Raw genomic sequence first — 27163 nt, forward strand, 5'->3', positions numbered from 1 at the left:
ACACCTTTCGTCTTCCCCTTTCCTTCCTTCGCCAACCGGCTTCGTTCAGCTTTGATGATTGGGGCTGCAGAAAGTTGCTAACATCATCAAAATAGCCGAGAAAAAGAACTTTCAGTTTAAAGAAAGGGGAAGACACAGAAGGGCAGAAGTGCTCTGTCGCGTTTAAGACTCGTCGCTTGTTTTCTAGTAGCGCTCTTTCAGAAAAGTTCAATTTTTCCGGAGACAAAATCGAGTGCTTAGCGCTGTTGTACGTACGCTAAGAGTGCAGAGAACGAATTTTAGAGACAATACACTCTTAACCTTTGGCTACACTTGTAACTGTTAGATCTGCCGTAACCGTTAGGTATGAGCGAAATGTGAGAATTACACGAGCCTCTAGAATTTCGCTTCGCTTGAAATTCAACCCCCGCGGCCGGCATCGAACCCGCGTCTTTCAGGTAAGCCGCAGAGCGCAATATCCACTGCGCCAGCATGGCGGCCGAGACACATTTGTATCATAAGGGTGTATACACTGGTTATTGCCGCACAGAGCTTGTTTTGGTCGTGACTGCTTTATTTTTTGTAACTGCAGGTGTAAAAAGCCGCCAGACCTGGTGTGTGTCAAACTGGACTGAGACTTAAACTGGAAACCTGTGACGCCATCAAATCGGGTGGCAGCCTTCTGATGGCCGGTCACGCGAAAAGAGCGAGTGCGAGATTACGTCACAGGATTGCGGACCAAAGAAGACTGATGATTTCGCTAGCCGATCAGCGCCCACCTAGTGATTATTCTGATAGAACAGTTATTGAAACGCTGGATATGAGTGCTTATATTCAATCAATGCTTGACAACCTGCCTATCGAAGGCGATGGAATTGTATCTGCCATTTCTTCATACTTTGGGTTAGAAAGACAGCGTGTTTTTTCGTCTGCTTCATCCTATTTTATTTTTTTCATTTAATCCGGTTCTGTATCTGCGTGCGTTTCCTCCTAGCTTAAGATAAGATTTCGCGGGCACTTGCGCCAATATTGTGGTGGGTCATTGCGCTACCTTGTTTTCTTTAATGCGATGTTGATTGCCCCAGGGCATAAAACGGCATGTAATGATAAATGAGGATGCCTACATAAATGAGTAAAGGTTTGCTGATCTAATGAAATCGATCAGTGAACGATGATGAGGTCCTTGTATCCAAGCGATGTATGAAGCACTATTATCGAGCGAAAGACCCGCTGCCGCCAGGTGCCGAATTCTTGTCGGTTTCAACGCAGGGCAAACCCACAGCAGGTGATGAATGTCGGCCTCAAGATTTTGTTTCTTGCAGACTGGACGCCCGGGGCGGGGAAAAACACCTTCGAATTGCGGCCACTTTCATGTAACGGCCGGAGTTAGGGCAACCCCAAACCGGATCCTCCGAAGCGCAACCTCCTCTGCACGGGTAAGACCACGGGGGAGGGTTACCGCACACGGAGGGATTAGAGCACGTGTGCGGCGCCGGAGGTGTTCCTTTTTTGTTAAAAGGAGGGTGGTGTCATCCAGTGTTAGTACTCGAGGCGAAGACGAAGTTTGGGCCACAAGGCGGGTCGCAGAATCTGCACGGCTTTGCGAACTCAGGAGGTCTCGTGGGACCCACTGAATTCGGATTGGCTGCAGGATGCGTGCCGCGAGACGATGGATGTCCTGGCAAATGCCTGGGGTGCGACTGACGCGTCGTAGTAGGCGTATGACTTGAAGAGCGTCGGTGCGGATGACAATGCGAGCCGTAGGTAGTAGGGGAACGGCGGCCACTGAGCATAGTGCCTCTTGAACGGCAAGCATCTCCGCACAGAAGGAGGTTCTGGGAAGCGAAACCTGGACGTTTCGTTGAGGGCAGGCTTGCAAGGGCAGTAAATTGCAGTAGTGGTTTCGCAAGCGTGGATGCCTGCGTCAACGTATAAAACGATGGAGCCATGCGGCAGATGGGCGTCTTCTTGTGTAATTCGTTCGCGAAACGACGCCGCCGCGAGGGTAGATGATGGCCGACGTAGATCAGTTGGTTTGTTATCGCTTAGTTGCACAAAATGCCAGGGAGGGAGAACTGGCGGAGGCGGCTGTCGAATGGAGTGCGAGGAAGCATACGCCCTGAGTGCACACGTTGCGTGTGTAAGGTTAGACTTAAGCCGGCGAGCATCACGTCTTTGCTGCACCAGCTGATCTAGAGTATTCAGCTGCGCATGTTCTTGGAGCGCCACGATCGGGGTGATGCGGGGAAGGCAAGTGATGACCCTCATTGCCTCTCGATTAACGGCTTCAAGGCGATCCCACTGAGCCCTCGTCAAATGCTGGAATTAGGCTTGGTACACGAGGCGCGGTTGGACAACCGCCCGCACCAACTGCCTTGCAACATGAGACGGGGCGCCGCCTGTTTTAGGAGCAATTCGTCTAATCAGACCTAACGCCTGAATCGCTTGCTTTTTAGCTCGAGAAAGCCAAGCAGTACCTGTTCCTGACTCGTGAATCGTCAAGCCCAATATTTTGACTTTCGAACTTTCTTGAAGTGGAGTTCCGGATAGATGGAGACGAATTGGTGTCGAAGCGAGTTTACGGCATCCCCAGCGGTTGGCAACTGACACATATGTAGTTTTGCTCACTGAAAGCTGAAGACCAATTGAAGAGGCATAAGTCGACGTTATATCTAGGGCTGACTGTAGGGCGGAGGCTTGAGTCAACAGGTCGTGATGGGTCATCAGCGTACAATAAAAACTTAATATCAGTCACTTCATGTAAGCGCCAAGCAAGGGGGATAAAAGTAATATTAAATAATGTGGGCGATAGTACCGATCCCTGGGGCACGCCGCGAAGAGGCACAAAGGATCCGACGGCCTCACCACTGAGGCGTATGGCAAAGTGTCGGACTTCTAGAAAGGATTTTACATAATTGCGCACTCTAACGGGGAAATGCAGCAAGTCAAGCGATTCCAGGATAGCAGCATGAGTGATATTGTCGTACGCTTTTTCAACGTCCATGGCCAGTACGGTACGCACATTGTGGCTGCGTGTTGATGCTAGAACTGATGACGCCAAGACAGCCAATCCATCTTCTGCACCTATGGACATTCGAAAGCCGATTTGGGCGGGATGATAGAAACCGTGGTGCTCAAGCCACCACGACAGGCGTGTGGCAAGCATCTTTTCAGTAAGCTTGCACAAAGCGGGCGTAAGCGATATAGGCCGGAAATTACCAAGGTCTGTCGGCGGCTTCCCTGGCTTTGGGATGGGGATCACAATAGCCGATTTCCAAGTTTCTGGTACGACGCCTTCTATCCATACCTTGTTGATGGTGGCGAGGAGTTGAGGCAGTAGAGCGGAACTCATGTTCTTGTACACCTCGTACGGAATGTTCGCGAAACGATTAGCGCAATGATGGCGGAAAGCATAACGGTACTCTGACTGTGTTTACTACGATCTGTTTGTCTGGGACGCACTTCGTGACCTTGAAGCGCAGCGCGTCTGCGGGCGGCATTTCAATCGAGCTCCTCTTCTGCTCCACCCGTTTGCGGACTCATGTCCTCCCTCACATTTGCAGTATTCCGGGCACAACGAAGCTGGCGTGCCACGTCGTCGGTTGCGGTTTTATTATCACTGTGACGGCCACCACTGCGCATGCGCGCGTGCGCAGCTTCTGGCCGCGCGTGGCGCCACTGTATCACGACACGTGAGTCTCCGGCGCCTCCCGCTACTTTCCGCGCGGAACCGCTTTCATGGCGCCGCCCTCTCCTTCTTCCCCCTCCCCTTGCGGCCAAGGACGTCGACAACGACGCGAAAGCAAGAAAAAGAAGTTAAAACAGAGTTCGCTGTAAAATCACGCAGCATTAGTCCGACCGTCAAGCTGCGTTGCAATTGCTTTGCCACATAAAGAGTCTTAGTGTGGAAAAGTACTCTTCCCAGGCGCCTCAAAAGCTTGTTACTTTTGGGTACGGCAGTATGGGGCTGAGGAAAAATATATAAATGAATATTTCTCGTTTAGATTTCTTTTAGTGAGCAAGTGCAAGAATCAGGATTAATTAGCGAACTTTTTAAAATAGTAGACGTACCCTCAAGCCATTCGTAAATATTTCTCAGTCGGCAAAAGGACAAATGCAGACAGCTCGGTACAGCTAATAACGTCTGGTCAGTTCCGTGATGTTTCATGCAATGCTTGCTCCGAAATCCAATCTTGACTAGTATTAGTGAGCGTTTATTTGCTTCTTTTTTCGCAGATGAACTTTCTAACCTCAGGCTCTCCTTCAATCCTAGAGGCATTTGTAATTATTTTATGATGATGTGAAATGCAAAAGGAGAAAATACGACTAACTAAGCGTTTAGTCTTCTGATACGTTCAAAACTATTTTTTTTATCTACGGAATAAACAGCCAGTGCGCCTGACTTCCTTGCGCACGCGGCGACTCTTCGCGTGGTTGAAATGTGTACAAGAAAAATCGAACAGACTTCGGTAATATTTTGCTACTTTTGAATGTCAGTAGGGGGATGTACTTCCCTCTCTTTCTCATTAAAGCTCATGTTTTACTCATTAGCCAGTGACCAACTGAGACTAGTCATAATATTGTTAATTATCTTTATTGTACAATCAAATGACAAACAGGGGGTAGCACGAAAAGATTTTTTTTTTGCAGGTGAGGTTCAAGCAGTGCATTTTAGCACAGCGCTCGATCAAATAAAGCGCAGGGTTAAAACGACAATAGCTGAACATTCTATTTTAACCCCTGTCGTGTTTTCTGAATTCATTAAAAAAAATGGGATGCACGAAGCGTGGAAGCGAGCTCCTGGAAACAGGAAATACCGGGGATATTTTGTCATCAGCGAGAGGGAAGACGCACGAGAGAGAACACTATAAAGGACAACAGCAGCAACAAGAAGAAAAAGAGGTCACCGGGTCTCCTGCCATTACCGAAACGCCGGAAGAACACAGTAATAAGAGAAAAACCCAAACGAAAAAAGGAAAGGTGCTATAAGAAGAAGGAAGGCAATCATTTCCACCCCACCGAATCCGGGAGCTCAGAAATAGTCTAAGGAAAGAAAAAAATAAAAAGAGAAGAAAGGAGCGGTTGCCGGGAAGGAGGGTGCCTCGGGGCTGTCGGCATCGATCGGCTGCCGAGAAACTCCGAGCAAGCGGCACGGCAGCTGCGCGCGACTCCAGCGCCGACGCCGCGCTGACGACCTTGGGTCGTCCTTGAGACGGCCTCAAGGAGAGAAGCGAAGGAGTCCTCCCCATCTTTCCCTTACCCTCTTTGTCCTCCCTCTTGAGGGAATGCCTCCATTTTTTTTCTTCCTTGCATTTTTTTCTCCTCTTTAGCGATCTTTCCACTCCCGTTTGGGGATCCGCCCAATCGGAGCCTCTCCTTTTCCTTATTCGCCCGAAGCAGCAGGAGGGGACTCTTTTTTTTCTCTTTTGCCATTTCCCGCGATCCCAAGGCGTTAGGTTCCTTTATTTTTTTTTCTGGGCGTTTTGTTTTCGGGCTCTTTTCCGCGGTTTCTCCTTATTGGCGTCGTTTGCGGAGGAAGGCTGTCGTGCTCCTTTGCGCGAGCACTTGTTTGTTTTGGGAAGCTCTTCTCTCTTCTCGCTTTTATTGTTTGTGGGCGTCAGTGAGAGTGTGGCCTGAGGCGAAAGAGGAGCCTATTGGCTTTTCTTTTGCGTCTCTTTACTTGCGGCCTAGTTCTTCGACGTCTCAGTCTGGAGGCGGTCGAGACGGCTGTCTGAGAAGAGGGCTTTCCCCGGAGCGCGAGCGTGTCTTGCGTTGAAGTAAAGAGGGGTTTGCGTCGTCTGCTTGCCTTGCCTTTCTCTATCACGTCATTTACCAAGCCATTGTGGCAAAGACAGTTTTTTCCATAACTGATTACAACGTAAGTCCTACGTTGAAGCTATGCTTTGGTACTCGTTTTTTTTTTTTTTTTTTACCACTGAAGTAGTTCAGGGAATGAGTATACTTGCTTTGGTTGGCATTCAGTGCTGAGATGAATTAAAATACGAACGGTCAGAAATTTTGAGATCTTTACGACTAGAAACGTCTGCGAAGCGCCACGTTTTTTAACAAACTGTTTATCTGGATCTTATAAAGGAAAAAACTGCTTGGAAAACCTTATTGATATCGTGGAAGTACAGTCGCGGGTAAAAAAGATTAGCACACATGACGGAACACCAGAGCGCCGGAATGACAACGTGTGGCGCTGCGGGTGGCGAAGAGGCTGATAACGAGAGTGCTGGGCCGTTCCCATTCTACAGTATTAGGGGGGTTCAGCGGACTGTCACGGACTAGCAAAATTACTGGCTAAAAGCAGCGCTATCATCTATTGTTCTCGCGAGTTCCTTTTGACAAACCATCGCGGACATAAAAAAAACAGTAATAAAAAGAGGCCATCTTTGTTCATGATAACCGAGCCAAAATAAATGCCGCAATCACAGTCACGTAGGGACAGTACTTCAACGCTCGGGCGGTGCACGCTTGATAAGGCTTACTTCATGCCGTCCCCCCCTACGCTGCAAACATGGAAACGGCCCGTTAGGCAGGTCTGCGTACCGCAGCGCCGCGTGGTGAGATATACGAATTCTGATCGCCAATGATCTGTGCTAATATTTTTTGCTCGTGACTGTACAGCAAAGTATTACTTGGAATTTCAGGCTGATATTTGTCACGATGAAATAAAAAGAAAGGTGTGTCTGAGGCTCAATTTGTTTTAATATGGCAATGTTTAAGTAGATCGGTTTGAAGCTCGTCGTAGATTTCAAGGGAAGCTTTCTTGTGTCGGTGCGGGCGTAGCCTGACTGTTTCAAAGTCAATATATTTTTAGTAAACATCATTGTTCGATATGCGCAAGCAGGAATGTTTATCCGAGTTAAGTTGCAAGCGTATCCGCTTGAATTCGCAGAAATCTGATTCATATCCAATGGGTACGGCGGACCAATTAGTCCCCTCAGAGTACTTTGCAGCAAAAAGCAGTGAAACATGTTGGTGTGCTCCTCAACAGTTTCTAACGTAATTCATCCCGCGTGTTGTGTCAGGTGCTGAAATCAAATGTTGAGGTAAACCCCTTCCAATTTCACCGCACTGGTGCACTTAAACTGGCGAAAATAGTGGCGCTCGAACAGGCTCACCAGACCTTTCTTGTGCACGTGATACTGCCCCCAACACGACTAGCACAAGAAAACCATGTTATCTTAGGGACCCTTCGAGGTATTTTGTAGAGCACAAATCATTTTTGTGCTTAGAGGTACGACAATTGTAGAAGGCAATCCAATTGGCTTCTACTTCTGCATAAAACTTTGTGGATTGTGCGCTTTCACATTACGTTGACCTGTAAGTTCTTGGGGATATAAGCCGCGTTGGGCGCTGCAGTCACTGCTCGAAAGGTATATGACATCAGTACACTTTTCGCAGTAGTTTCTGTTATGGCGAAAACACGACAGCGTACTAGGGGCGCTAAACACACACGCACGCGCACGCACGCATGCACGCGCGCGCACACACACACACACACACACACACACACACACACACACACACACACACACACACACACACACACACACACACACACACACACACACACACACACACACACACACACACACACACACACACACACAGACATTTCGATATATATATATATATATATATATATACATATATATATATATATTGCCACACTCTACCAGCGCTCCCGTGCGGTCTGTCTTCGACCTTTGTCGCGCGCCGGACTTCGTCCTCTTCTGCTCGGTGCTAGGGTCGGCCGGCTGCGCTCCGCCCAGTGTGCTCGCCAGGGACAGAACGTTCTACCGGCGCCCGTGACATTTTGGTGCAGCTGCGGGGTACGATCCATGTACGAAGAGGTCCCAGGAACCTCCAGCGCCCTGTCACACCCACTGGACACGACACCTGTCCACAAGTCAAGCCGCCGCTTGAAAGGCTTAGCTCCCGAGTACAAACCCCTCACCGCGCCATCCCGCACGATGACCTCTACGGTGGCCAGCCAGACCTTCCAGCCATCTGTGAGTTCGCCACCGCTACTTCTTCATACGCCTCGCACGCCTGCGTCGTTTCATGGTGACAAGTTTGAGGATGTGGAGGACTGGTTGGACGGGTATGACAGGGTTGCTGAATTTAATCTGTGGGACGAGGACCGCAAGCTTCGGAACGTTTACTTTGCCCTCCAGGACGCCGCCAAGACGTGGTTCGAAAACCACGAGTCCGCCATCCACACCTGGCAAGACTTCCGGCGGCAGTTGCTGCATACCTTCAGCAGCAACGAACGGAGGGAGCGTGCTGAATTGGCCTTGCAATCGAGAGCGCAGCAGCCAAACGAGAGCGTGGCGATGTTCGTGGAGGACATGACCCGGCTCTTCAACCGCGCTGATCCTTCGATGTCTGAAGCCAAGAAGGTGCGCCATTTGATGCGGGGAGTGAAGGAGCAATTGTTCGTTGGGCTCGTGCGCGATCCTCCGGCTACAGTCGCCGATTTTGCGAAGGAAGCGGCAGGCATGGAGCGCGCCCTGCAACAGCGGTTTGCGCACTACGGCCGTCCATCGAACATCACTGCTGAGGAGTGCCACATTCCGAAGCCCGGGGATGAGAACACCTCCCTCCGAGAGCTCATCAGGAGCATCGTGCGCGAAGAGCTGCAGAAGCTTCGCTCTGTGGAGCAGCCTCCTAGTGTGACCGCCATCTCGGATGCTGTCCGTGACGAGATACGCCGCACGGTGCAGCCCATTCCGCCTCCCCAACCGCCAGCGCCCTATGTGATGACATACAGCGAGGCATTGCGAAGTACTGCGCCACCACCGCCGGCGTTCTACTCTCCTGCCCCTACCGCGCCGTCCCGCCGATTCCCGTACACGGCAGCGCTGCCAGACGACCGCCCACCCGTCACGAAGGCAAACATGTGGCGCACGCCGAACAACAGGCCCTTGTGCTTCCACTGCGGCGAAGCAGGCCACATCCGTCGTCACTGCCCGTACCGCCGGATTGGCCTGCGCGGCTTTTCGCCAGACGCACCCCTGCCACGCTATGGTGAACGACCCCGCGAGATTGATCAGTACCTAGCGGCCAACGTCCCACCTGCACCCACTGCCCAACGTCAGTCCAGGTCTCCGTCACCTCGACGGTTGTCTTCACCAGCCCGCCAGTCCTACGTCCGGCAGTCCTCCAGCCCGCGCCGGGAAAACTGAGGACGGCGACCCCCGGAGGTAGGGCCGCCGTCACTGGACATAATGACGAACATCCTCCGCTCACCGACGTTAGCATGCGACCCGACCTCCGATCTCACGCCGCTACGACCTTTCGACGCCCAGAGACGCCTTTGCTTGAAGCTTCAATTGGACAATGTGAACGACCCTTACGTCCGACGACTTTTCGACGAATAGAGACGTCTCCGCTTGACGCACCAACTCGACCGCGAGAACGATCCCCAAGTCCGACCACCCCCACACAGCGTTTTTCCGAAGGTGACCAAGCTTCGGCTGAAATCCCGATCATCGTTGATGGCCGCCGCGTGACTGCTCTCGTAGATACCGGCGCCGACTTCTCCGTCATGAGTCGTGGTCTGGCGACTGCCCTGAGGAAAGTCCTGACACCTTGGCCTGGAACGCACATCCGGACAGCTGGAGGCCATCTGGTGACACCGCTAGGTGTCTGCACCGCTAGAATGGAGATTCGCGGTGTAACCTTCATTGCCTGCTTCGCTGTGTTGGCTCATTGCTCGAAGGACCTCATCCTCGGGTTTGATTTTCTTCGAGAACACGGTGCGATAATCAACCTCCGCGAACTTGTCGTGACGTTCTCACCTCAGTGTGCCACAGCCGGCAGAAGCGAGCCCGACAGGCCTGTTTTTCGCGTGTGTGATGACAATGTCACGCTACCACCACGCTCCAGTTTGTTTATTACGGTGGAATGCTCCAACCCACGCACGCCTCACGGGATTGCGGAAGGTAACCTGTCGTTACTGTTGAGTCAACAAGTCTGCGTTGCGCGTGGTGTTGCTTCCCTCCGCGGAATGCGAACGCAGCTTTTTGTTACCAACTTTAGCGCCGAATACCGCCACTTGCCGCAAGCAACAGCCATAGCCTATTTCGATGAAATTAGTGACTCTGTCTCCCACTGCGCCTTGACCCTCAACGATACCCATGAATCGACGTCTGACGCCCCCGTTCTGACTGACGTGAACCCCGACCTAACCGCCGATCAGAAACACCGCCTCCACATGATCCTCGACTCTTTTCGTGACTGCTTTGCGACCACTTCTAAAGTTCGGCAAACATCGGTCGCTAAACACCGCATTGTAGTTGATGAAGGCGAGAGGCCTATACAACGCCACCCCTATCGAGTGTCGGCGAAAGAAAGGGAGGTGATTCGGAGGCAGGTTGAGGAAATGCTCCGCGACGAGGTTATCCAGCCGTCAACAAGCCCGTGGGCTTCGCCCGTTGTGCTGGTCGCCAAGAAGGATGGCACTCTCCGATTCTGCGTCGACTATCGTCGCCTCAACAAGATTACTAAAAAGGACGTTTATCCGTTGCCCCGAATTGATGACTCATTCGATCGCCTGCGTCATGCCCGCTACTTTTCCTCTCTAGATCTACGCAGTGGGTACTGGCAGATCGAAGTCGATGAACGTGACCGTGAAAAGACCGCGTTCATAACCCCCGACGGTTTGTACGAGTTCAAGGTGCTCCCCTTTGGCCTGTGTACCGCTCCTGCCACCTTTCAAAGAATGATGGACACTGTCCTGGTTGGCCTCAAATGGCAGTCGTGTCTCGTCTATCTTGATGATGTGGTTATTTTCGCTGCGACCTACGAAGAACATCTCAAACGCTTGAGTGCAGTATTGACGGCAATCCGATCAGCCGGTCTGTCTCTAAAACCCGAAAAATGCCACTTCGCGTACCAACGGCTGAAGTTTTTGGGCCATGTTGTGACACCTGAGGGCGTCAGCCCCGACCCCGACAAGACGGCCGCTGTAGCTGCGTTCCCGACTCCCACTGATAAGCGAGCTGTGCGCCGGTTTCTTGGCCTCTGCGCATATTACAGACGCTTCGTGCAAGACTTCTCCAGGCTGGCTGAGCCTCTCACACGGCTGACAAAAGACGATCAGCCTTTCGTCTGGGCACAGGAACAGCAGGACGCCTTCGAAAAGCTCCGCGAACGCCTACAAACAACGCCCATTCTTGCCCATTTTGACGAGGAGGCGGACACGGAACTTCACACCGATGCCAGCAACATTGGCCTCGGTGCAGTCCTCGTCCAGTGGCAAGATGGTATTGAACGCGTGATTGCTTACGGCAGCCGCACGCTGTCACGGTCCGAGGCAAATTACTCAACCACTGAAAAGGAGTGCCTAGCTGTTGTGTGGGCGATAACGAAGTTCCGGCCTTACTTGTATGGTCGCCCGTTTCGGGTCGTGAGTGACCACCACTCACTGTGTTGGCTCGCGAATCTTAAAGACCCCTCGGGCCGGCTAGCTCGTTGGAGCCTTCGCTTGCAAGAATTTGACGTTACAGTTGTCTACAAGTCGGGCAACAAACACAGCGATGCAGACTGCTTGTCCCGTGCTCCTATTCCGTCCAGCTCTGATGACCTCGAAGATGACCCTCTATTTATTGGTGCTCTGACCACGTCCGCCCTCGCTCAACAACAGAGAGACGACACGGAATTGCGCCCACTCATCGATTATCTCGAGGGAACCGCCTCGTTACCACCTCGTCTATTCGCGCGTGGCTTGTCGTCGTTTTGCTTGCAAGATGGCGTCCTCTACAAACGAAATTACGGCCCGACGGACTCTGGTTACCTGCTCGTGGTTCCAACGGCGCTCCGCACTGACGTTTTGCAGGCGTGCCACGACGAGCTTCCTTCCGGCCACCTCGGATTTTCTCGAACGATGGCACGAGTTCGTCACCGTTATTACTGGCCCAGGCTTTCTGCGGCTGTCAAGCGTTATGTGCGCACTTGCCGCGAGTGTCAACGTCGGAAGAAACCACCTTTCAAGCCGGCTGGCTTGCTCCAACCCATTGCTCCGCCGAGAATTCCTTTCCACCAAGTCGGCATGGACTTACTGGGCCCATTTCCCACGTCATCATTGGGTAACCGGTATATTGTGGTTGCCACCGACTACCTCACCCGGTATTGTGAGACGAAAGCCCTTCCCCGCGGTACTGCTGCTGAAATTGCTGACTTTTTCATCATCAGCATAGTCCTCCGCCATGGCGCCCCTTCTGTTGTTTTAACTGACCGAGGCACAGCGTTCACGTCCACGCTTACTCAGGAAGTTATGCGGCTCAGTGGCACAAGTCATCGTAAGACCACAGCTTACCATCCTCAAACCAACGGCCTAACCGAGCGCCTCAATAAGACTATCGCTGATATGATTTCTATGTACGTCGACGATGACCACAAGAACTGGGACGCAATACTTCCGTACGTCACGTTTGCCTACAACACTGCCCTTCAAGAGACGACGGGGTTCACGCCATTTCGTTTGGTACACGGTCGTGAAGTCGTGACTATGTTGGACACGATGTTGTTGCCCGATATTGCGCACCCATCCGTCGCCGACGCTGATGCATTCGTTCGCCATGCAGAAGCTGCCCGCCGGCTGGCTCGGCAACGAACCCGCGTGCGGCAGGAAGTCGATGCTCACCGCTATAACCTTCGTCATCGCGAAGTCATTTTCCAGCCTGGCGATCAAGTGTGGGTTTGGAGCCCCATCCGTCAGCGCGGTCGCTCCGAGAAGCTTTTGCGCCGTTACTTCGGTCCCTACGAGGTACTCCGCAAACTCAGCGACGTTACGTATGAAGTGCTCCCGCAAGGGAGTGTTCGTTCTTCAAGACGCCCGCCGACATCCGAAATTGTGCACGTCGCAAGACTCAAGCCATACCATGCCCGCTAGAACAACTCTCACCACGTTCAGTGCCCGGGACTCGGTTCACGCACACACGTGGCTCTCCCCCTCAATCTCAGCCATCGAGTCGATGCCTTTCCAGAGGGGAGGGGCAATGCCACACTCTACCAGCGCTCCCGTGCGGTCTGTCTTCGACCTTTGTCGCGCGCCGGACTTCGTCCTCTTCTGCTCGGTGCTAGGGTCGGCCGGCTGCGCTCCGCCCAGTGTGCTCGCCAGGGACAGAACGTTCTACCGGCGCCCGTGACAATATATATATATATATACACATATATATATCGGTAGGTAGATACATAGATAGGTAGATAGATATGGTATTGTTTCATTTACTCAATAATTCACTCAAATCGAATCTCATCAACACTTTGTGCGCTTTTGTTGAAAACGATCTCGGCGCGCCCAGTAACAACTCTGACTATACCCGTCGCCTTGTTTTTCGCAACTCATCCCCGGAGCATTAATTTTTCGCGATGCTCACATTCTGCAAAGCATGCCAACTGACGCAACGGACGCGAGCGCGTTAGACTGCCTTTTTCGCGGATAACCGCACAGGCAAACACCCAGTACCCGGGGGGGTCCTCGCCGGCTTCTCGGAGGCCGTTGTGGGGGGACCGAGGTAGGGAGCGAGGCTTAGCGGGTGCCATCCACGCAGAAAACAGAGCGAGAGAGAGAGAGAGAGAGAGCGGGAAAAGCTCTGTTCCGGACCACATCGAGCATGCACAAGCTGCATAAGAGGCAGCGCCCTGCCTTTCGCAAATCCCCTCTGACCGCTCGAAACCTCGAGGCAGTACCGAGGTGTACAAAGCGGAGGCAGAGGGAAGAGGGAGGAGATGCCCTACGGCTCGTCGAAGAAATGGCCGGCGCCACCGAAGTCGCGGAGAAACAAGAGAAACACGGACACACGCCAAACAGGTCCTTCATCTCGTCCGCGCGCGCCCGCGCACACGCGCCACATAAAGACGGATTTTGGAAACAAGCCGACGACGAACCCCTGAGGCGGCTTTGAGGCCAAACTTTAATTCCCCGCCGCACGAGCCTGCTTGCTTTGCGAGCGACCCTCCGGTCGCTCTTTTAGTTCGGCTCGAGCGCCAAAGCAGCATCCCTCCCACATCACCTCCCGCCACGGTGTTTTGCCGCAGAATAAGGGGAACGGCGCTTCGGAAAGAAGCGTGCAAAGGAGGGGGGGATTTTAAAACCCGAGGCGAAGCGAAGGGAGAGGGGGCGTACGCGGGTCTAGCGAAAGAGGGCTTGCAGAGCGCGCACGCCCTCTCTACAAAGGCGGTCACAAACAGAAGCGGCGGCGGCCATCGGATCGGCTTTGGCGCCTTCGCAATTAGACGAGTTCCTGCGCCGGTCAGGAGCAAAGTCCCTGCCTCCCCCGTTCTCTCGGCGTAGCGCGCTACTTTTTTTCTTCTTCGGGCCGGCTTTCCTTCATTCCCGCTCTTTTGCGCCCAGAAGCCTTTGTCTCTCCGCTGACCTCGACAGTCGCGGTGAAACGCGGTACATACAAACACGCGGAGGCTCTGCCATTGGCTGGTGCGAAGTCATTCCTCCCCCAAACGTCCACTTCTCTCTCTTTCCCCGCACGGACACCACCTCTCCTCCGAATTTCAATCCTTTACGCTGCCATCCCCTCATATCCCCCACTGTTCCGCGCTCGCCTCAACGTTGCTCCTTCGTGGGTGGAAGCTCAGGTTCTGCACCGTTTGCTCCCTTTCACGAAGGCGACCACTGGCGGCGGGCGTTTGATCGCTAGTCGCTCCTTCCTTTTAGCGTACGTGTTCGCTGTTTGACGCGTATGGCCAGCGCGGTTGTGTCCGCCTACCGGGCAGGAATTTTGAACTCTGTTTTCCGAAGTGGAGATGGCCAAGCTAGTGAGTGGTGAAAATATTTAAAACTAGTTTGGTTTGGTTTACGGGGTTTAACGTCCCAAAGCGACTAAGGCTATGAGAGACGCCGTAGTGGAGGGCTCCGGAAATTTCGACCACCTGGGGTTCTTTAACGTGCACTGACATCGCACAGTACACGGGCCTCTAGAATTTCTCCTTCAACGAAATTCAGCCGCCGCGGCCGGGATCGAACCCGCGTCTTTCGGGTCAGCAGCCGAGCACCATAACCACTGGTTTTTGGGGAAAGGAAATGACACAGTAACTGTCTCGCATATCTCGGTGGACAACCGAAGCACGCCGTAAGGGAATGGGTGGAGGAGAGAGTGAAAGAAGAAAGGAAGAGAAAGGTGGCGGGCTGGAGGTTCCCGGAATAACTTCGACCACCCGAGGATCTTTAACGTGCCCTGACGGCTCAGCAGACGAACGTCTGCACGTGGCAGCGGTTGTGGGGGTGGCGGTGAAACGTATATTGGCAATGATGAAAATAGTGAGGTCAAAGCACCACCCCCCCCCACCTACATGGCACTTGGATGCCCCCTCAATGTGAGGAGGCACCTTTGCAAGGCGAAGGATAGCTCCTGGAGCGCAGTGACTCACGTCGGGCTAGTCGGTAGGCCCGTGCAATTTCTTTCTTCTTTCAATCGCAACAGCAACAACAACGTCTTAACCACTGAGCCACCGCTCCGGGTAGTGAGCGGTGCCATATTTCTTTATTTTTCAGTGCGCCCGCAACATTAAAGGCCTAACTATGGCCGTGAAACGTAAAAATTATGATAAACCGAGAAATAGTAGCAAGTTCTCCACCGGGGAGCGGGAGATTGAGAGAAGTTTACTGGACACTGTGGTCTAGGGGACTGCTGTGAGATGTTTAGAAAAAAATTTTATTTACATATGTACACATGCCAAGGTTACAAGATACATTCACATTTACAAGAACACATGACTAAGCTTGTAAGGCGAGCCAATTAGAGAGGTACCATAAACATTTCTAAGTAACTAACAGGAATGGGCAATGTAAAATAGGAATGCATATGCATATATACCGATTGACAGAAGAGCGAAAAGGCGGTAATTAGACATTGAAACATTGAAAAGGACACCTTAGCGCCAGTTTGGCCTGAAAACCGACAAAACAACCGTTTACGAGTCTACAAAGCTGAACTCTTTTCGTCGAAGTAAATGTTTCCTTCCTGCGGGCTTTTTGTCTCCTCAGACTCGAAGGTTACGCTGGGTTTATCAGTGACGCATTTTGATCCAGCGATGAAGTGCCTGTGAGTGTTTTGCTTGGAATGGACGAACAGTGAAATGGTTAGTATCCACGTAAACTTCTTAATCTCGTCCATCCAACAACCTTCGGTAGCCCCTGCTACGCTTGCTTTCTCTTGGTGGACAGTGCGCTACCGTTAACGACCATCGGTTGTCTTGCCTTCATATTACGCGCCTTGCCGAAGCTCATTTCTTCTTTATTTCGACTAAGATGTCAATGGGCCGTTTTCCCTCCCTGACACACACTGACCTCTTCCCGTCCATGGCATGATCCACGAAAGAAACACATGGAATTATTCCCAGCTTAACCTGACTCGATTGACGCGGGTTCGATCCCTGCCGCGGCGGTCGCATTTCGATGGAAACGAAATTTTATAGGCCCGTTAACTGCGCGGTGCCAGTGCACGTGAAAGAACCCAGGTGGTTGAAGTTACCCAGAGCTCCCCACTACGGTGTTCTTCATAGCCTGAGTCGCTTTGGGACTCCAAACCAAATAGAACCAACCTTAGCTTAAAGGGAAACTGCAAATGTTTTAGAAATCAACGAGCTTAAGAGGGTCGAATATGTGAAACTAGCGGGTAAAGCATTCGAAGTCTTTTTGGGCTAGAATTTTAAATAGTGAAGTAATCGCCGATTAAAATCTGGACGCCCTTCAAGCTTCTCCGCAGCGCACAACGCCAAGTGGGGGGGGGGGGGGGGGGGGGGGCGCATGATGACGTCATCGATGGTATCGGTACATTTCCAACGCATAAACGCCTGCTTTGAAGGAAAAAACCAACGCCACCGAAGGCGAACCCTGTGAAGAGTTGTTTGGCAGCGTCTAACGAGTCAGGGCAGAGTGTGACTGACGACAGAGGTAATTTGAAATCGTACCTTCCCTGACGTCGCGCTGAGTTTCCCTGCACTCCTCTTTTGCATTAAGAAGCGCAAAATTCAGTCGACGATTACGTCACTATTTTACATGCTAGTGCAAAAACACTTGTTATGCTTTATCTAGAGCCCATATAGATTTGAATCCCCCATTATTGCGAAATTCTCAAAAAAATGCTGCAGTTGCCCTATAAGTTACTGTGCAAGGTAGCGCGGCAACTGTCGCACTCTGGGAGGACAACTTAATGGTGCACTGACGGAAGTGACTAAGGGGAGCTGAGTTTAAAGAGGGAATAATGTGTGTGTGTGTGGGGGGGAGGGGAGATGCGTACGTGCGGATACACATGACAGCGCAGTGGATGATTGAGTGAAACATTATTCCAACAAACCGTCTTTAGTTCGGGTGGTTGCTGTCAACCAACCATTTATGACAAGGAACATACTCTGCGTTCAGACCTGCGTCTCAAAGAGCGCGTTGCGTAGGTACCCTCTCCTCTTCTCTCTCTCACATCCCCTTCTCTCTCGCAGCCCCGGACCCTCCTCTCCATCCGCGGCGCCCTCGCGAGCGGCGCTCAAGCGCCTCCATGCGCGTCCGCCCCAGGCGCGCCCGCGTTTGCAGCCCTATATGGCCCTGTTCGCTCGTCTTGTTGCTTGCTCCGGCACGCGGCTGCTCCTCGGGTTGCTTGCTGCGGCCGCGGCGGCGAGCGCCCGGGGCCGGACAGAATTAATTAGAGTGCGAAAGTGGAGATCTTCGCCGTCCACCCCAGCCCCGTTCTCCTTCTTCCCACCCCGCTCGCGTTGTTTGTTTGTGTTTCGGCGCGGCCCGCTCTGTTTCCTCGGGCCGGAGCTTGCTTTGCTGAGCCGCCGCCGCCGCTTTCCCGAGTTTACCGTAAAGAGAGGGGGGCCTGGACCCGAGAGGGGGGGAGGCGGGGTGTGGAAGGCGGGCGGAGGAAGGACTCGAGCAGTCCTGACGGGCATTGTCTCTCCCGACGTCGCCGTGAATGTATGTGTGTGTGTGTGGGGTGGTGGTGCTTTCGAGGGTGAGAGTGAAGGAGGGTGGGCGGCGGTGGATGTGGCGCCCACTCCAGCGCCAGTGTTTGTTGCTCGTGCGTTCCCGGGAAGGCCTGACGCAGCTTGGGAGCTTAGGCGACAGAGTCGATAGGGTTTTCTTCGTTTAATGGTTTCTAGGTCTTGCCCAGATATGAAGAACAGGCTGCGCTCTTCCAGGTGACGTTAGGAACTGCTGAGCCGAAAGACGCGGGTTCGATCCCGGCCGCGGTGGCCGAATTTAGATGGGGGAGAAATTCTAGAGGCCCGTGTACTGTGCGATGTCAGTGCACATTAAAGAACTCCAGGTGGTCTAAATTTTTGGAGGCCTTCACTACGGCGTCTCTCAAAGCATGAGTCGCTTTTTGACGTTAAACCCTAATAAACCAAACCAGAATACTTCTTTCATCTTGCTGCGTTTAAGGTGTGCCGAAGTTGAAGCCTAAATGTAGCGTACCCTCGACGCCCCCATTATGGAGGTTGAAGTCAGAGCAGCCCTTATCAAGCTCCGAAACTCAACCCCTGGGGAGGACCAAATCACAAATGTCATGCTCAGAAATCTAGATGACCGTTCAATTTCCCTTCTCACCGACTACTTCAATGAGTGCTGGGAAATGGGGGCGCTACCTGCTGAATGGAAGCACGGGAAAATAATTTTCATTCCTAAACCAAACAAGCCCATTAACGCCCAAAACCTCCGTCCCATTTCGCTGACTTCGTGCTTGGGCAAACTGTTTGAGCATGTCATCCTCACCCGTCTCACGCAACACATGGAATCCCATGGACTATATCCACATACTATGGTAGGATTTCGATCCCACCTCTCGGCACAGGACGCCCTACTGCAGATTTCACACGCTATCCTCAATGACATGTTACATCACACCAGAGCAATCCTGGCAGTCGACCTCACCAAAGCATTCGACAAAGTTACGCACAGCGCCATCCTGCAGGGCATCCAAGAGCTGCAGTTGGGGCCTAAGACCTACAACTATATCCGGGCCTTCTTAAACGGTCGCACAGCCTCACTGCATATAGATGATATACAGACCCCCCCCTTCACGCTTGGTAACATTGGTACCCCGCAAGGGGCGGTGTTATCTCCCTTCCTCTTCAACCTCACCCTCATCCCCCTGGCCAAGGCTCTCAGCCGCATCCCGCACTTAGGACACACACTTTACGCGGATGATATAACGGTTTGGACCACATACGGCTCGGATGGCGACATAGAATCGACCCTTCAGGAAGCCGCTACAACTATCGCTACTCACGCGGCAAACATTGGGCTTGAATGCTCCCCCACAAAGTCAGCACTCCTCATAATCCGCCCGCGGCGCGTCCCTACCTCCCCCATCACTATCTACCTGCATGACACTCCCATACCGCAAACACCTACCCTCCGCATTCTTGGCCTGCATTTACAGGACACGGGGAAAAACAACCTTACACTGAAAGCACTAAAACAGTCCACCTACTCCGTCATCCATCTTCTTAGAAGGGTTTCACATTCACGAGCCGGTCTAGATGAAGCAGATAATCTCAAGGTGCTGCATGCGTTTGTGCTTAGCCGCATTCTTTACTCCACTCCTTACCTAAACCTCTCCTGTTCGGATAAAGAAAAGATCAATGCTCTTATCCGCATGGCTACCAAAGCAGCGCTAAACCTACCAAAGAGCACTAGCACGGACAGACTCTTAAAATTAGGAATGCACAACACTATACAAGAACTTATAGATGCACATCGCTACACACAGTACCTTCGTCTGGCTGGCACGGAAACTGGACGATATATACTGGATTCTCTGGGAATTCGCATACCAGCACACACGACAGACTTCATCTCTCTCCCTCGCGCCATACACTCCGCGCTTATCCTGAAACCCCTTCCTAAGAATGTCCACCCTGAATACCATCAATCTCGCCGAGTCGCGCGAGCCAAAGCTCTCCATAAAGAATATGGCACTTTAGAGGATGTGCGCTGGGTGGACGCCGCGTGTGGTACAGACCGTTCAGTAGCTGTGGCTTATCATCCAGCAGCCCCCCCATTTACCCATTTCATAGACCCACCTTGTACCCCGGAAGAAGCAGAGGAAGCAGCTATAGCAATAGCCATTGCCCAAACCAATGCGGCTTATATACTAAGCGATTCCAAAACAGCCATTCTTAACTTCGCCCGCGGACGCGTCCATCCCCCTGCGTGGCAGATATTGAGAATGTGCACCCTAAATCCCGATAGGCGTATTGAGCTCGTGTGGGTGCCGGCTCACTCTGGCAATCCCGGAAATGAGGCCGCCGATAACATAGCCCGAGGACTTATTTGCCGGGCAAATGGCGACCCCAGCCGGGATTTCTCGAGGGAGCGGGCACACACGTTCTCAGAACTAACTCAACAAGCACGCCTTGCCCGTCGACTCTATCCCCCTCCCCACCCCCGCCTATCCCACTCCCAACAAATCCTCTGGAGGCGACTCCAGACCCGAACTCTTCCTACCCCTCAGCTTCTATCCCACTTCCGCCATGTTTCCCCCGAGTGCACTCTCTGCGGAGAACCGCACGCCACCCTAGACCACATCCTCTTCGGCTGCCCTGCCGATCCTCCCCCGCAGGGACAGCCCGCCATCGGTACATGGGAGGAATGGGAGGCCCTCCTTGCGTCGCAGGACCCGGACGCGCAACTTCGCTGTGTGAACCGGGGTGCCAGTGCCATGGCCCTACGGGGCCTGGACACATGCGCGTAATGTGAGGGCTGTGCGGTGGCCCTGAGACCTTGTACGGTCCAAACTCACTTGCTCAATAAAGTTTTTCCATCCATCATGAGTGGCAGTGACATCTGGAGGGAGGACGGGCCGGTTATTACTCAGCTGTCTCAGAAGTGTTCGTCACTTTCTTCAGGCGCCTGAATATGAGTCCCGCTTAGCATTATTACTTTTGGACTTCGTGAGAGCGTTTATTTTATTGCACACATGGGCTAGTCTCATCTGGATTACATGATGATCACACGGGGCGCGTTGTCTACAGCGCTCATCCAGTGTCCTATTTGAATAACATTTTTACTGGAACGCGCAGTCGCGTGATAAACATGCAAGAACACACCGCCTGCCGCAGAAGCCCGATTATGTTCACTCAACGGCACAGTTCCACATTTTAAGGCGAAAGCCTTTAATGCCTAATACTGTCGTGACGAAGACGTGTTAGCAAATGTGTCCGCGTTTCGGACGCATGCCTTATATGGGCATATGCCAATCAATACTTAATCGGGGGCTATCGAAAGACATCAGAACATGATATAAAGGATTTTCATGACTATATCATTGCACTTAATGACTAAATGAATAATTGGTAATTAGTAGTAGTTAAGAAGTGGCATGTGGGACTGCACTGCGCCTGTACCCTAACACTAATTAATCAGTGTACTAGTTAAGGTGACGTTAACTATCACTAACCATACATTAACTAGTATCACGAAATGTGCTAGTCATGCTTAACTATCATTAACAATCATTAATAATTAGACGTTGCTAGATGTTTCATAGACATTGTGTCAAACATTCCAGAGAGTTCCATCACTTGACAGATGAGTGACAGGACATGATGGATGGCACTAGAACAATGATAAAGACCAATTAGCCTAATTAATCTTTCTAGTCAGACCACATAAATAAATAAAACAGAGTAGGAAATTGGTCGAGTTCGGGAATCGAACCAGGGTCTCCGGACTGCGATATGAGCACGGTAACCACTCCGCCAGGCCAGCTCGGTGGTTTGGAATGAACAAAGGCGCGTCTAGCTAATACGGCATTTTCGTTCACTCCCACCTTCCTCCCTTCCCTTACGGCGAGGTTCAGGTGTCCACCGAGATATGCGAGACAGATACATTTCATTTCCTCAAAAAACTAATTTACCGTCGAGCAAGGCGTAGAGCCGAATGGGCGATGGCGTTCTGTGCACTACCTGGCAGCATTGCAAGACGCTGTCGCGTTCCACTCTTAGAGGCGAAGCTTAACATCTTAACCACACATCAGTGACACAAGCAGCAACACCGCGCTTGATGCTTTTCGCCTCACCGCACTTTAGGTCAACAAAGTGCCCCCCTGAATTTTTCTAGTTAAGCAGCTCCCCTTAGTGGAAAACAGGAGAACTTTCGTGGGAACGAATAAGAGCTCAATTTAAAGCACACATGTCTGTAGGTTCTGTGTTGCGGTGGATTAGCGCTGCGTTTCTGATTGCGAAGAGCAGTCGTCCGAGGCCCCCTGCTCGAAATAAATTCCTTCTGGTCTTTCTTTTAAAGCAACCAAAAAAATTGGCAGTGAATTAGCTCTGGTTAAACCGGGTAAATTGCGTAAGCAAACGTGCGCGCTTTCTTCTGGCGATTTTTCAGCGCGTTGCCTTCTCCTGGTAGCATTGCGGCGTTCCTGAGCAGTCAATTGTTGAGATTCATTGATGACCGATGACGTGGAACCACTCTGCGAGGTAGAACGTTGTCGCCGAGCTGCATCCTTAGCACGACGCTTTGCAAGACGTTCTTCACGCTGTTCTGGCGTCTCTTGTGCACGTTGTCACTTTCTCGCTTCTTCCTGTCGCTGCCACTTCTCCTTAGAAGACTGCAGAGAATGCATTACGGCCCGCGAGGCGAAACCAGAAGTTTGGATACTGGTATACCTTTGTATTTCTGTACGGTTATCATAGTAAGTGCGTCATAGTGACTTGAAAAGAAATTCTTGATTAGACAAAAAGATGTAAAGATGTTTATTTGAACAGACAGACAGATATATATACAACACTGTTCATACACGACGTCCCCTTGGGGAATGAACACATTTAACAGACACAAAAATTTAGGGGGGCACTTTGTTGACCTAAAGTGCGGTGAGGCGAAAGCCTTGAGCGCGAGAGAGAGAGAGAGAAAGGAATTTTAATGAGGGAAAGGTGGAGAGGTCAGCCGGTGGTAACATGGCCCTGGCCTGCTACTCCACACAGGGGAAAGGGAAGAGGAGGAAAAGGAAAGTGCGAATGAAGGCTGATGATGGCATAATACAATGAGTTTCTCGGGTGATGTCTACACACACACACACCACACACACCACACTGGCTGGCACTCGCATCGCGGTGAGTAGACGCACATAAAACTCATAAAACTGGTGTCAGCAATACAAACACCGACACATGTCATTAACCATGTAGGTTGTGCACAGGCGGTCACAGACGAGTATCCAGGCCTGTTTCACACAAAAAGTTGAGCAGGGCCTTTGACACACGGCACCAATCAGAACGTCTCGTCCTGGCGCCCAGAAGAGTTTCCTCAGAGAGAGGGCGAGAGTCCAGTCGTTTCACAGTCGCCTCCAATGTTGTTCTTTCAGCAGTATAGTTCGGGCACTCGCAAAGAAGGTGTCCAATAGTCTCTGGAGTGTGGCACTGTGCGCAATTTGGGTTACTTTCGATGCCGATCTTGTGAAGATAGTGTTTGGTGTAGGCAACGCCAAGCCGTAGCCGGTGGAGTAAAGTCCCATGACGTCGCACCACCATAGATGGCAAATGTAATCGTGAGCCAGCGTCAAGCTTACAGACGCGGTCCTGTTGATGACTCGAATCATGCCAGTGCGACTGCATTGCCGCTTGCATTAAATGCGCCAACAAGGCTCCAATGTCTGATCTAGAAAAGGCTATCTCAATGAAAGCACCATCACTATGTGCCATCCGAGCCTCGGCGTCAGCACGCTCGTTTCCCGCTATGCCGCAATGGCTCGGTATCCATTGAAACTTTATGATATGGCCGCGGTGGAAAGCTTCGGCTAACAAAACCACAATTTGTTGAACCAGCTGCTCGCATGCCCTTGGTTTTAGATAAGTTTGTACGACCTGCAATGCCGATCTCGAGTCGCAGAATATAGTCCATTGCTGCGCTGGCTGGTGACCAATATAAAGGACGGCTTCTCGTATGGCTGCCAATTCGGTTGCCGTAGAGGACATTTTGTGCATGAGCCTGAAACGGTGACATGAGGCATTTTCTGGCACTATCACCGCTGCAGCTGAAGAAGTGGTCGTCACGGATCCGTCCACGAAAACATGCTGGGTGTTAGTATACATAGATGTAATGTATGACAGCGCCAGCTGTTTCAGTCCGACTGTTGGATTGTGCGTCTTCTTTGTTATCCCTGGGATTGTTGTCCGTATAGATGGTTTTGGTACTGCCCAAAGTGGCACCTCCGCAATCTGGTGTGGCGCGTAGTTCGAAGGCACCGCATTGCGCTGCATCCTAAGGGCTCTGGAAAAGGCTGCATCTGGACGCGCCGCACTGATGTTGGTCAGGGGGTGATGGCGATGCCTGGTCAGATGCCGCAAATGCACACGAAGTGGCTCCTGTTGAAAATAAATTCGTGCTGGGCAGGCGCGGGCCTCATAAAATGTGTCCCATGTAGAAGTTTTACATGGCAAACCCAAACATACTCTTAAAGCACGAGCCTGCGCGCTTTCAAGCACATGCAGGCCTAATAGTCTGACTCCCGAGAGAACGGGTGCACTGTATCTGAGAAGACCGACTACCAGCGCCTGGTACACGTGTAGTAAAGATCGCTCAGAGGGACCCCAACATTTTCCTGCCATACACCGCACAATGCTTGCAAAGCTGTCGAGCTTTTACTTGAGCACAGAAATGTGCTTCGTCCAGGACAGGTCACGGTCTATCGTAACACCTAATAATTTGTGATGTGTTACGTATGGAACAATTTGCCCGTCGATTGTGACCGGATACCACGCCATTAACTTGCGTGTGAAAGCCAATGCTACGCTTTTAGTTGGCGAAAGTTCAAGCCCCTGACGGCTCAAGTACGCAGACGTAATTGAAACCGAACGCTGCAATCTTGCTTGCACTTGGGGACGCGTGACACTTGATGTCCATTTGCAAATATCGTCTGCGTAGGCGGATATCGAAACAGTCTTCGGCAGTTGTTTGAAAAGGCCAATGAGCACGAGATTGAACAACGTTGGACTAAGCACTCCTCCCTGAGGAACACCACAAGCAACATGATGATCTGCTGTGTCTCCTTCAAGAGTCTCCATGTAGACTGTCCGGTTTGTCAAATAGCTTGCAATCCAATTGTGTAGACGTCCGCCTATGCCACATTCATCGAGTGCATTTAGTACTGCATCATGCTGAACATTATCGAATGCGCCCTTGATGTCGAGGAAAAGAGCAGCAGTCAACCTGTGACGGCGTTTTTCATGTTCTACCGTTGACACGAGATCAATTACACTGTCGATGACAGACCGGCCTTTGCGGAAACCCGTCATTGTGGAAGGGTACAGTTCACGTTTTTCAAGGAAACATTCTAGACGGGTTAGCACCATACGCTCCATCGTCTTGCCAATACAACTTGCCAGAGCTACTGGTCTGTAGGATGCTAAGTCGAGCGGCGATTTCCCTGGTTTGAGCAAGGCCACAATGCGGCTTCTTTTCCACTGCTGTGGAACAGTGGCAGAGGCCCAAGAGTGGTTGAAAAATGTTAAGAGGGCTTCCATTACCTGTGGGCCTAGATGACGAAGCGCATTGTATGTTATTCCATCAGGTCCTGGGGACGAAGGATGCGTACAAGCAGAAAGAGCCGCTTTCAGTTCTTGGATTGTGAAGGGGATGTCCAGTCGATCGTCCATCGTGGGGGGAGCACATCGATGCTGCCGAGGTGAAGAAGCGCTTCCGGCAATTCTCGAACAGAAATCCTCTGCCACCTCTAGTTCTTGCCGTCTTTCATAAAGTGCCAATGCACGGAAAGGGTGTTTCTGCTGGGGAAATGTCGGCAGTGCTCGAACGACGTGCCAGATTTTGGAGAGTGGTTTGCGGGGATCCAATCTGCTGCAAAATGACCGCCACCGTTGTTTGCCTAGGTTCTCCAAATAGCGCTGTATTTGCTTCTGGGCCCGTCGAGAGGCCCGGAGATCCGAGACATCCTTTGTCCTCCGGTATTTTCTTTCTGCGCGCCGACGAATCGCCCGAAGCTGCGCGTAGATCACATCCACTGGAGCTGTGGAATTGGGCGCTGAGATGTTGCGCGTTGTATCTTGCATGGCCGAAATAATACCCTGTTCCACATCTGTTGGATCAGCGAGGTTACCACAGGTTTCTTCTAGAGCAATGCGGAAAGCACTCCAGTCGGTGCAACGTATTTTGGCATTTGGAAGACGGTGAAACCACCGTAGCTGCACATACGTTGGTATGTGGTCAGTTCCATAAGTTTCAATATCAGCACACCACGTTGCGAACGATGAGAGGCGCCTGGATACAAATGCAAGGTCCAGGCAGCTGCTGTAGGTAGTCCCTCGTAGAAATGTCGGCGCGCCATCATTGAGCAAAACAAGACCTGCATTGTCCATGAACGTGGCGATATCCCGTCCTCGAACGTTCGTAATGGCGCTTCCCCAGCCGTGGTGATGCGCATTGAAATCTCCTACTATTATATGGGGCTCTGAAACGCTGTCGAGTAGCGATTGTAGTCGTAGGGCATCAAATCGACCCCTTGGTGGTATGTAGCCACCTATAATAGAGATTGTGCGCCCATTCAGAGTCACAGTGATTGCAACATACTCGTTGCTACTGCCCCCAGGAATTTGATGCCGAATGTAAGTGAGGTCACGACGGACGCATAGTAGTACCTTGCTCAAATGCCCAGCCGCTTCAGAGAGGAAACTTTCATAACCAGACAGTCGAAAAGGAGATGTGATATTAGGCTCACATATTACAAGCACTGGAAATCGGTACTTTAAAATCCTCTGCCTGAAATCTGCTAGGCGGCCTCGCAGACCTCGAGCATTCCATTGTAATACTGCCGATCGAGAGATTCTCTCCTGTAGTGAGGGTGCTGACGACGGTAGAGCCATAATTTTTGACTGCTATTAAAGGGTGGCAAGCACCGGTTCAATAGCGTCTAAAATTTGGACAGCAGCCTTAGCAATTGGCGTGTCCACTCCAGCAATTATCAGCCGTAAGGTGCCTATCAGCTGTTTCAGCATCGCCCTGATTTGATCATCTGTTGTAGACACATCCGGCGGACGCACAGGCGGACGTGTCACAGAGCTTACAGTACGCGATGGTAGAGGTGGCCACTCTGCGGAGTCCTCCTGGGTGGTTGACAGTCTTGGCTCTTGCGGAGCTGGAGGCGGTGGCTTCTGCGCGGCAGAGTGGTCTCGGTCCTCCTGATGTATTGAC

The sequence above is a fragment of the Amblyomma mixtum genome, chromosome 8 (assembly GCF_055824585.1).
Source record: "Amblyomma mixtum isolate Tamu chromosome 8, ASM5582458v1, whole genome shotgun sequence".
NCBI classification, from domain to species: Eukaryota; Metazoa; Arthropoda; class Arachnida; order Ixodida; family Ixodidae; genus Amblyomma; species Amblyomma mixtum.